The sequence below is a fragment of the Etheostoma spectabile genome, unplaced genomic scaffold (genome assembly GCF_008692095.1).
Source record: "Etheostoma spectabile isolate EspeVRDwgs_2016 unplaced genomic scaffold, UIUC_Espe_1.0 scaffold00000980, whole genome shotgun sequence".
Taxonomy (NCBI): domain Eukaryota; kingdom Metazoa; phylum Chordata; class Actinopteri; order Perciformes; family Percidae; genus Etheostoma; species Etheostoma spectabile.
In genome coordinates this window covers 6,947-19,664 of record NW_022602672.1, presented here as the reverse complement: position 1 = coordinate 19,664, position 12,718 = coordinate 6,947, and the positions used below count along the sequence as shown (strand labels likewise).

Here is a 12,718-nt window from a genome sequence, read left to right as displayed (position 1 = left end):
GATTTATCTATCATATAATCAAGAATATAATAGAACTAAAGGGAGACTTGGCATACAGCCCGATCCGGTTGGGGAGAGTTCTGGCCCGGCCGGGCTGGAGCTCTCTTTACCTCGTCTCTCTTGGTTTTGTTGTAATAGTTTTAGACAGCTGGGGACTTATTTTGATACACTAGTTAGGGCAAAGAATCGAATATTGTTAGGGAGTAGTAGTTAGTCACATAGTTTTCAGATTTATCTATCATATAATCAAGAATATAATAGAACTAAAGGGAGACTTGGCATACAGCCCGATCCGGTTGGGGAGAGTTCTGGCCCGGCCGGGCTGGAGCTCTCTTTACCTCGTCTCTCTTGGTTTTGTTGTAATAGTTTTAGACAGCTGGGGACTTATTTTGATACACTGATCTCCTCTCTCCTCTATCTTTCCATCTTTCCATTTATGTGCATCCATGTCCCAGAAATGCTTGTTACTAACCTAGCTCTGGGGAGTCATTCCCCGGAGTCCTTATGTTCTTTTTTCCCCAGCATGTTCCCTTGGATCAGAGAGGCTCCGAAATCAGGGTAGCAGCTATCGCCATGGTCCCGCTACACGTTCTGTGATGCCATGTTCAACTGCTACACTGCGGTGCCCTGCTACGTCCTGCTACGTCCTGCTGTGCCTTGTAATGCCGCACAGCGTCCTGCTATGCTATGAACTACTACAAAGAACTGCTACAAACTACTAATTTTTTCTATTTTTGTTATTGCCACTCTTCATTCTAACCCCAACCGGCCCGTCAGACACCGCCTACCAAGAGCCTGGGTCTGACCGAGGTTTCTGCCTAAAAGGAAGTTTTTCGCCACTGTTGCACTGTTGCTTGCTCTGGAGGAAACCACTAGAACTGTTGGGTCCTTGTAAATTCTGGAGTGTGGTCTATCTGTAAAGTGTCTTGAGATAACTCTTGTTATGAATTGATACTATAAATAAAATTGAATACAACTCCTCAACTGATCGCACTGCATTCTGTGATAGTCCCAGAAAAGAAAGTTATGTTAAGTATGAAAACTCTTGTTCATTACATTTTACTTCATAATTGCAACTGCATGTGTTGCATTCATTGTTGCAAAACTCATTCTGTATATAGGTTGTACGATTGTGTTTGTGGGGGCCGTGTATGTGTGCAGGTTTTTTAGTGGGTCTTCACATGTGCTCATCTGCTGTAAAGCACAGTAGTGCTCCATTGGACCAACAGGTCAAAAATTGACCTAGGAAAACTAAACACTATGTATTTAAAACCCTAAAATTCATAAATATCATAAAATTTTAAACCCATGTTTTGTTAATAGAAACTAATTTCTGATAAGTGTTGATCCCGAAGTGACCTTTTTGTGCAATTGTTTTAGTTTGGAGGCATGCATAAAGAAATGGCAAAAAGAAACAGTTGTGCTTCCTGGCAGATTAAATCATTCATTGCTTACAATTTATCAGAGAAGTATGGTAAAATCAGTTCAGTTTAATATCACCACAGATATAAGTAGGTACATGCAGAAACATGTCAAAGGCGCGTCAGGTTGGCGGCCTGGTCGCCCAGCGTCAGGTTGGCGGCCTGGTCGCCCAGCGTCAGGTTGGCAGCCTGGTCGCCCAGCGTCAGGTTGGCAGCCTGGTCGCCCAGCGTCAGGTTGGCAGCCTGGTCGCCCAGCGTCTGGTTGGCAGCTGGTCGCCCAGCGTCTGGTTGGCAGCCTGGTCGCCCAGCGTCTGGTTGGCAGCCTGGTCGCCCAGCGTCTGGTTGGCAGCCTGGTCGCCAGCGTCTGGTTGGCAGCCTGGTCGCCCAGCGTCTGGTGGCAGCCTGGTCGCCCAGCGTCTGGTTGGCAGCCTGGTCGCCCAGCGTCTGGTTGGCAGCCTGGTCGCCCAGCGCTGGTTGGCAGCCTGGTCGCCCAGCGTCTGGTTGGCAGCCTGGTCGCCCAGCGTCTGGTTGGCAGCCTGGTCGCCCAGCGTCTGGTTGGCAGCCTGGTCGCCCAGCGTCTGGTTGGCAGCCTGGTCGCCCAGCGTCTGGTTGGCAGCCTGGTCGCCCAGCGTCTGGTTGGCAGCCTGGTCGCCCAGCGTCTGGTTGGCAGCCTGGTCGCCCAGCGTCTGGTTGGCAGCCTGGTCGCCCAGCGTCTGGTTGGCAGCCTGGTCGCCCAGCGTCTGGTTGGCAGCCTGGTCGCCCAGCGTCTGGTTGGCAGCCTGGTCGCCCAGCGTCTGGTTGGCAGCCTGGTCGCCCAGCGTCTGGTTGGCAGCCTGGTCGCCCAGCGTCTGGTTGGCAGCCTGGTCGCCCAGCGTCTGGTTGGCAGCCTGGTCGCCCAGCGTCTGGTTGGCAGCCTGGTCGCCCAGCGTCTGGTTGGCAGCCTGGTCGCCCAGCGTCTGGTTGGCAGCCTGGTCGCCCAGCGTCTGGTTGGCAGCCTGGTCGCCCAGCGTCTGGTTGGCAGCCTGGTCGCCAGCGTCTGGTTGGCAGCCTGGTCGCCCAGCGTCTGGTTGGCAGCCTGGTCGCCCAGCGTCTGGTTGGCAGCCTGGTCGCCCAGCGTCTGGTTGGCAGCCTGGTCGCCCAGCGTCTGGTTGGCAGCCTGGTCGCCCAGCGTCTGGTTGGCAGCCTGGTCGCCCAGCGTCTGGTTGGCAGCCTGGTCGCCCAGCGTCTGGTTGGCAGCCTGGTCGCCCAGCGTCTGGTTGGCAGCCTGGTCGCCCAGCGTCTGGTTGGCAGCCTGGTCGCCAGCGTCTGGTTGGCAGCCTGGTCGCCCAGCGTCTGGTTGGCAGCCTGGTCGCCCAGCGTCTGGTTGGCAGCCTGGTCGCCCAGCGTCTGGTTGGCAGCCTGGTCGCCCAGCGTCTGGTTGGCAGCCTGGTCGCCCAGCGTCTGGTTGGCAGCCTGGTCGCCCAGCGTCTGGTTGGCAGCCTGGTCGCCCAGCGTCTGGTTGGCAGCCTGGTCGCCCAGCGTCTGGTTGGCAGCCTGGTCGCCCAGCGTCTGGTTGGCAGCCTGGTCGCCCAGCGTCTGGTTGGCAGCCTGGTCGCCCAGCGTCTGGTTGGCAGCCTGGTCGCCCAGCGTCTGGTTGGCAGCCTGGTCGCCCAGCGTCTGGTTGGCAGCCTGGTCGCCCAGCGTCTGGTTGGCAGCCTGGTCGCCCAGCGTCTGGTTGGCAGCCTGGTCGCCCAGCGTCTGGTTGGCAGCCTGGTCGCCCAGCGTCTGGTTGGCAGCCTGGTCGCCCAGCGTCTGGTTGGCAGCCTGGTCGCCCAGCGTCTGGTTGGCAGCCTGGTCGCCCAGCGTCTGGTTGGCAGCCTGGTCGCCCAGCGTCTGGTTGGCAGCCTGGTCGCCCAGCGTCTGGTTGGCAGCCTGGTCGCCCAGCGTCTGGTTGGCAGCCTGGTCGCCCAGCGTCTGGTTGGCAGCCTGGTCGCCCAGCGTCTGGTTGGCAGCCTGGTCGCCCAGCGTCTGGTTGGCAGCCTGGTCGCCAGCGTCTGGTTGGCAGCCTGGTCGCCCAGCGTCTGGTTGGCAGCCTGGTCGCCCAGCGTCTGGTTGGCAGCCTGGTCGCCCAGCGTCTGGTTGGCAGCCTGGTCGCCCAGCGTCTGGTTGGCAGCCTGGTCGCCCAGCGTCTGGTTGGCAGCCTGGTCGCCCAGCGTCTGGTTGGCAGCCTGGTCGCCCAGCGTCTGGTTGGCAGCCTGGTCGCCCAGCGTCTGGTTGGCAGCCTGGTCGCCCAGCGTCTGGTTGGCAGCCTGGTCGCCCAGCGTCTGGTTGGCAGCCTGGTCGCCCAGCGTCTGGTTGGCAGCCTGGTCGCCCAGCGTCTGGTTGGCAGCCTGGTCGCCCAGCGTCTGGTTGGCAGCCTGGTCGCCCAGCGTCTGGTTGGCAGCCTGGTCGCCCAGCGTCTGAGCCGTTTTGAGCCGTTTGGGTCCGTTCAGGGGCAATTGAACATCTGCAAGCTTTTGAATAGCTGCCTCAGCTTCCACTTCATTGGTTTCCAGTTGTGCTGAAAAATACGTAGAAATCGTTAATTCCCAACTACCCTTGACATTAATACTGTAAATAATTTACCATTAAGGCTTCTTTGTTTTTGATTAAAAAGTAAAGCAAGTATTAAGACTTCCTTTTAATGCTTGATATCTCCAAAACATTTAATTGGTAATTAGACCAGTGGAGTTTGTTTACATCATTACAGAATCTGAATTGTGTTTAAGCTAGCACAGCAGTTGTGTTCATGTGCTGCATTTACTTTGTTTGGGAAATTCCACGATCTCTACAGAGCTACTTTAGCTTAAGTTTGCTGACTGACTATATAAATGTTTGAATAATTTGAGAAGCCAGCTTTATACCCACATGGTATGGTCAAAATAGCTTAAATTAAACATAGGTAGGAATCCCCAATCCAAAAGCCAGACAACTTAACCTTAGTTTTCTACATTGTGCCACAAAGAACCTCAGCTGTAAATACAATATCAGCATTTTCCCAATATGGTTTCATAGAACCTGCTCACCTTTAGCGGCTTGGATCAACTTAGACTCCATTGACTGGAGAAGTGCAAAGGCCCTCTTCATGGAGATTTCATTGGGAGACACATCTGTAGCACAAAATAAATCCAGTTAGCTTCTGTAAGTAGCTCTTTAAAGATTCTGTCACTAACGTTCTTACCTCTAATCATTCTCCTCTGCAGCGCATCATCATGTCTTTCATTTGTGCCTCCAACTGGCAAACTCAAGCCTAAGGACAATGCAACTGCTGTTAATCAAATGTTTCTGCTGTTTGACGCCACATATAATGAACTTGCTAAATTTCATTTCAGTAATTGAGTAATTTACCCTACTCTTTACATTCGCTATACTCCACTACATATTTGAATACAAGCTTCAAACAGAAGAAATGTAACAACCTTTGTTAATCCAAACAGTCAGCACACAAACAACAAAGGCCCAAACAGCTGCCATCGCTCCACTCACCAACAGAAACTGGTTCCTGTGCTACATGCCAGGTTAAAACCCATCATGCAGGTAGCACAGCTGTTGCTGATCAGCTCTGATTGGCTCTCTCTGCAGAGTCAGTAGGCTCGTTCGAGATGAACTGCGCCTCGCCTGTAAAGTGGACGAGAGCAGGCGGCAGCAGCGGGGGGCGGTGACAGAAAGCTGCGGTAAAGTCGGACAGTTTCCAGCCGATTCCAGCCGCCTTCAGGCTGGACAGGAAGTGATGAAAACACTGTGGTGCGATTCCGATTTAAGAAAATATAATCAGACCCACACATCAGCTTGTACACAGTCTCCAGTTGTTTTGATTATGACAGAGTAGCTGGCAAAGTGCTCTACATGCAATCTGTTGCTGATTTTAATGAACAACACACTGTAGATGATACATGATCTGATCAGATTAGTCTGTCTGACTTCTAAACGTCTCTATCAGCCACAACATGTGTTCTGGACAGAATAAGTCTTTAAATCAGACAAATAGTAATTAAAATCGCTCCGATTCAAAAACGATAAAAAAGTTTATATAAAACGTCATCATGTTGTAAACCAATCAGCTGTTAAATCAGCTGAGAAGCCGGCGTTTCCCAGCATGCTCTGGGTCCGCCTGGGTCCGCCTGGCTCTTGCAGTCGGCTGCAGTGTACATGTTTTTTACAGTATAATACCCTTACTGTAACATAGTTTTACAGTAGTAAAAATACCCTTAGCTTTACTGTTTAAAGAACTCCACAATGGCAAAGCCCCAGGGATTGATTAAATTCGTTGAGAAATATTGTAAGGAGAGGCTGTCTTGGTTGACATACCTCTTCAACATTGCGTGGAGGTCTGTGACAGTGCCTAAGGAGTGGCCGACCAGGGTGGTTGCTCCCCTCTTCAAGAAGAATGGCATCTGCCCATTACAGGAGTATCACTATGCTCAGGCTGCACTAGGCTCCTTGGTAAACTCTACTCCAAGGTGCTGGAAAGTCAAGTTTAGCCAATCCTCAGCAAGGAGTATACCAATGTATGTAACATTTCAGCAAATAGCAGTGGTGGGATTTGAACCTACGCCTCTAGAGAGACCGGAGCCTCAATCCAGCACCTTAGACCGCTCGGCCACACTACCTGCAAATATCATTTCCCCAAATCGTGACAAACACAAGGAACGTAACTAACGGTATGCTGGTTAATGTTATTGGAACAAAACGTTTGCAAGGGAAAAGCCGATACTTACATACTAAAAAATGTTATCACTCTTTGTCATTTTTCTCTGACATTGTTGATTTTAGAATATTGTAACCAATGAGTAGGGATAGGTCTGTGTGAATATGGGCTGAGCATTTACCTGGGCTGAATTTGTGAACATCTTCTTTTGCATATTCACTGTAAAGAGCCATTACTCCTCCAACTGCCAACTATTGTTCCAGAGACAATAGGATATACAGTTTTAGATTGCAAGGTAACTGTCCAAGACCAAAGACTTCAATGAAATACCTCAAGGGATCAAAACAGTTTGTCAAAATGGGAAAGTTCATGTTTTTTGATTAGAAATTCCAGCACAGTTGTTCATCTGCCATTCAAAAACAAAAGTACGATCATGAAACAGAAACTTAGGTTACCTAACTACAGCTCTGATTTAATATAGGCCAATGTCAGAGATTGTACAGATCTTCCTGCAGACCTTCCCCAGCTAAACACCTATTCCCATACCGGGAGTTGAACCCAGGCCACCTGGGTGAAAACCAGGAATCCTAACCGCTAGACCATATGGGACTGACCACAAAATAATAACAGGGACTTCATGAATCAAGTCATAGTCTTCTTCTTCATAGGGCTTCTCTTGAGCGTGAATGAAGACGCTTCTTAAGTAAGTTTTATCTTGAAGCTTTTGAGTGTTCTTTAGGTTTTTATCTGCTTTAACTATTACCGGACAGCGTGGGCACGCAGCAGAGCAGAGTGGCCGATAGGGAGAAATCCTCCTTAATGTTAAACTTAATGTTGGAACTTTATGACGAATAGAAATGTTAAAAGGTTGATTTCTGTTAATAACAAACACAACTATAGTCAATAGAAAAAGAAAATATATATATGAAAAGCCGTCTTGGTTCATCTTTCCACTGTTCCTACAATCACCACTCTGGTCTGGTTGGAAACTAAAGGATCTAAACTAAAAGGATGTTCCTCTTTAACTAAAAGGTCTATCTCTGTAGGGATCCATCCCATAATGTTGTCACACACTTAGAATAATAATCTGAGTCTGTCAGCAGCAACAACACAACCTTTAGTGGACGCTGACTTTACCTTTAAATTAGAAGTTTAAACAGAGACACAACAGGAAGAATAAATCCATCAAATCAAGTCCCCAATAATCAGCATGTGGCCTTGTTTTATTTCAGGTAGTCAGCATGGAGCTGTTCCACATTCCCAGACATTTAAAACAAGTCAAACATTGGCGTTATTCTACGAGTCAGATGAATAAATCAGCTGTTTGCTATTTGAGCTGCTCTGTTTCCTGCTGCTCCATCCTCTTTAGTGTCCTCTGGAAACAGGTTGCTGTCCTTTATGTTTCTTTTTGGATGACATCATCAGTGTCTTTGCTTTAGTCTGAAGAAACTCCAACAGATTTAAAACCACATGCAGTCACAGAAAATACCAACAGGGAAAAGAAAATGTCAGACAAAGAATATGAAATGAAAAGTCCCCAAAGTAGGAAAATATAATGTTAATCTACAAAAACAATAACTGGAGAGCATCCAATAAACATGGCCGACTCCAGTATGTCGGTGATGAAGAGAGGAATGTTTGGACAGATACGGATTCATTTTTTTTTTTTTTAACCTTTATTTAACCAGGAACAATTCCATTGAGCTAAAGTAACTCTTCTTCCAGGGAGTCCTGCCAAGACAGGCGGCAATAAGTTTCATAATACATAAAGGACAGGACAATGGATCCATACTACACCACAAATCTCTATAGATACTACAACACATTACACTTAACTTAAGACAATGCATACATGCAACTTAAAACCGGTTCCACTGACATTTGAACTGGATTCAGAGTCCAGAGTGCTAACCATTACACCATGGAACCTTTAAAATTGTTGCAAGGGTTTGCTTGGCAGTTTCTTTAATAATATCCACATGTGCGATATTAAATGCAAACAACAATCACAACGCAGATTAAAAAGCAAAAATTACAGGCCAACTTAAGTCATTTAGTTAGCTAAGCGTTCAGAGGATGTGGGACTTGCCACAGACAGTGAATACAGCAGTAGATATGTCTACTGTGTACAAACACATGGGAACTTTACATGTGTTGACAATAAAGATGCTCAAGAAACACTCAACTTGCAATTGTGTTTCTTTCCCAACTTCATGTCCTCTTAAATACAAAGAACTGCTAAGTTCTTTATTACCAATATCATGTCTCAGACATTAGTTCCAGATGAACACACTAGTTGTCAGAAGTGGGATTTGAACCCACGCCTCCAACGGAGACTGCAATCTGAACACAGCGCTTTGGACCGATCGGCCATCCTGACTGATACATCAAATGTAATGCTTAGCTTAATAAATGACTTAAGTTAGCCAGTAATTGTTGTGTGCCTTCAATAGCATAAGTGTTAATGATATGGAAGAAGCTGCCCGGCAAACCAATGTTGCCTTTCAGAACAGTGGTTCCATGGTGTAATGGTAAGCACTCTGGACTTTGAATCCAGCAATCTGAGTTCAAGTCTCGGTGGAACATGGTTTTAAGCCAGAGTACTGGTGAAATTAAAAAATCAACCTCTAAACTGTCCAGATCTAGGCTAACGGGTAAATTGGCTGTTTGACTGAAAACAGTATGTTGGTGGTGGCATGAACTTCATGTTAACTTGAAGGAGCTCCATATTTAGACTAAGGTGAACATATTGTAGATTTTTCCACAATGTTTACCATGATTTTTTGTCATAATATACTATGACTTTTATGAATGTTTTGACATACTATACTATGACTTTTATGATTTTTTCAACATACTATGACACCTTCTGAAAGGGGGGAATTAGCTCAAATGGTAGAGCGCTTGCTTAGCATGCGAGGTAGCGGGATCGATGCCCGCATTCTCCAGAGGACTTTAGATTCTTCTGTTTACAACAAGAACTATAAATTTGGACTTGTTACGACATACTACACTACGACTTTTTATGAATATTTTGAAATACTTTAAGGAAGTGACTATGACTTTTATGTTTTGTTGACATACTATCCTATGACTTTTTTTGAAATTTTTCGACATACTATACTATGACTTTTCATGACTTTATGAATTTTTGACATATTATAATATGATTTTTTCAACATACTATGACTCTTTTGAAAAGGGGAATTAGCTCAAATGGTAGAGCGCTTGCTTAGCATGCGAGAGGTAGCAGGATCAATACCCGCATTCTCCAGAGGACTTTAGATTCTTGTTTACAGCAAGAACTATAAATCTGGACTTGTTACGACATACTATACTACAACTTTTTATGAATATTTTGTCATACTATACTGTGACTCTTATGAAATTTTGACAGATTATACTATGACTTTTTATGAATATTTGACATATTATACTATGACTTTTATGAATTTTTTGTCTTACTAAACTGACTTTCATGATTTTTTGTGTCTTACTATACTATGACTTTTTATAAATATTTTGAATACTATAGTATGACTTTTTATGAATTTTCGACATACTATACCATGATTTTTATGACTTCATGAATTTTCAACATATTATACTATGACTTTTTATGAATTTTTCAAAATATTATACTATGCCTTTTTATGACATTTTATGAATTTTTGTCACACTATACTATGACTTTTATGATTTTTTGACATACTCTAAAGGAATATTTATGACATTTTATGAATTTTGTCATACTATACATATGACTTTTTTCAACATACTATGATTTATTTGAAAAGGGGGAATTAGCTCAAATGGTAGAGCGCTTGCTTAGCATGCGAGAGGTAGCGGGATCAATACCGCATTCTCAGAGGACTTCAGATTCTTCTGGTTTTACAACAAGAACAATAAATTGGACTTGTTACGTCATACTACACTACGAACTTTTTAGGAATATTTCGACATATTATAAAGCTAGTATGTCTTACAGTAATCATTGCAGGGAAGTAGGGTGTATAAAGGCAAGTCATATGCTCAGCAGTGTGTACACTATAATTTGGAATAATATTGAAATGAAGCCAATTAATAAAACATGCCAACTTTATTACATTATTGATCTCAACAAAACAATATGTCTTTAGGTAATGAATAATATTGTTTAGCACAAGAAATGACTGACTATACAAAGGTTTTTACGCCAGGGAGAAAATTAGAGAATCAACAAAACTACTTCTGTACAAAGAGAAAACACATAACATATAAATCACAATACATCATACTATTGTATGCATAGTACAATCCAGAGATGGTAAGTAACGAAGTACACGTACTTCGTTACTGTACTCAAGTAGATTTTTCTGATATTTTTACTTTACTTTACTATTTATTTTTGTGGCGACTTTTTAATTCTACTCCTTACATTTTAACACAAATATCGGTACTTTCTACTCCTTACATTTTAAAAATTGGCTCGTTACTTTCGTTTTGTACAAGAGGTTATGTCGGAAAATAGCGCGGACACGCGCCACACACCGCGAGCGGGTGTGCGCGCTACACGGAGAGAAAAGTGAGAGAAATGAAAGGAGACAAGCTGTCCCGAGGATAATCAGCTAATATTGTGTGTGTGGGTCTTTGAGAACTGTAAGTCGTATAACTCATGTTGTCAGTTCACTTAAAGGGGATAGAATGGTTGTATAGAGTATATCACGCTGTTCTTTGAGGTCTCTGATAGGGTATGTAACATTGTTGGGCTAAAAATGTTGTTTTAGCTGTTCTTTTGGCCCTCACACCACCCTGCTAAATTGACCTGGCTTGAAACGAGAGCTTTTCTGCCTTATATGGTCTGCTCATGAATATTTAAATAAGCTGCGCGCTGATGGTTGGTGTGCAACGAGCTTTGCTGCGGCACACAAACATGACTAAAACATCCAAGGTGGCGATAGCATGGTTACCGTATCTGTTTGAGCCTGAATCAGAGGAAGGATCTGACATCGAGGAGCAACTGCCAGTAAATTGGAAATGACTTCTTCAGATGGTAAGTTTTGTCATTTAGCATTACTTGCTTTTTCAACATTAGAGGTTTGTTGTCACACTAGTGTAATACTCCCACTTCAGTGTTGTAGCCTAAGAATAACTTTGTATTAGCCTTGTTTTAGTATTGTAAGCAACATAACTTATTAATTTGCACATGGACAAATATTTTACAACTGTACCCTCGCAATTTCAGTCAAGATGTCCAGTGGCAGAAACGTTAGTGGCCAGTTCATAGAACTGCTCTAACGAAAGTCTCTTAGTCACATTGTAACATTTGTTACCGTATACTATCCTGCTGAATAGTGATTGATTGTGATTATGAGTTACGTACATCTTTACACCCAGAAGTAATGTTATCTTACAACAGGACGTCCATTTAGCTGGACAGGAGCCTTTTCTGTTCAGTTGTATGCTACGTCTAATGTTATCTTGGGAACTACGATCATGCAGATTAGATCATCTGACTATGAGATTATACCTTCTTAACATGTAGTAATCTAATGTAGTATCTTACCTTGGCAGGTGTTCTTGTGGAAACTGTGCACACATGCCCCAGGAGAGAGAAAATATGTTGCCAATAAATACCTCAGTTAAATAAAACTAGAGATACATTAACTCAAGCTACTTTATGCTTTCTGCTCATTCAACATTATGAAATAACAACAGGCTCATTATGTTTGTTTTACAGGTCAGAAGAATAAGAATGACCTAGATTCTGAGGAGATAACCTGTATGGCTCACCATCCTGGCCTTCATCCGTGCCTCAATATATATTCTTTGCAAAATGCAATGAATATTACAGAGTGACCATGGCAGTTGAGAATCAGATGGATGGAAAGGTGAAGCCAATTTGATACCACTGTTAGCAGTCAAGTATCTAAATAAAATGTTTATAACAATACGCAGTGATTATTGATTCAGCATTATCAAAAAACACAGTATATCAAGACAACAAAATTACTTTATTTTGTTTCAAAACAATCATCATTACTCTTAAATCTAAAAATGTGATTGTCCACTACAACCCTGTTCTCTTTGTAGGCAATGCAGACACAGGGCTTATAGGACTTTTGTGAGCTGGTGCTGGGTTTTCTGGTAGAAGTGTCCGTGCCGTGACCCTCTTGTGTCGTGCAGCGTGGAGGGAGTTTCTGGATGTTTCAGGGCAGTATGTCGGGTTGGGTGCCTGTCGAGCTGAGCACACAGGTCCTGGGGCACAGGACTGCTTCCAGATAAGGAAGGGGGTCGTGGATGATCTCCTCAAACACCAGTCGCATCAGGTCTAAGACATAGCCTGTTGTGTGTGGAAAAGTCATTTAGCACCTATATCATTGCACATTCAGATTTGTTGTTTGCAGTGTGTGAAAAGTTATTTTGAGTGCCGATAAGATGCAATTTAGTATTTTTTGTTTGTAATAAAAAAAATATTTAAACTTACAAACTTTGTCTCTGTCTTCACTTCTTTGACAGTGTAACCTCCCCTGTTGGCCTTTGGGAACAGACGTCTGGACATTAGTTTCCCTTGGCTGTCTTCCGTTGTGGCTGCAAGATACAATCAAACAAAAACATAAATATTGTAACATAACTGTATTACCTTTTCACA

General features: G+C 44.4%; 1 non-coding gene across 1 annotated transcript; it reads right to left on the bottom strand.

The window, feature by feature from the left end:
• Positions 1–6,624: 6,624 nt before the first annotated feature.
• On the bottom strand, positions 6,625–6,696 carry trnae-uuc (transfer RNA glutamic acid (anticodon UUC)). The gene has a single exon. It is a non-coding gene; the product is annotated as a tRNA-Glu (tRNA).
• Positions 6,697–12,718: the final 6,022 nt, after the last annotated feature.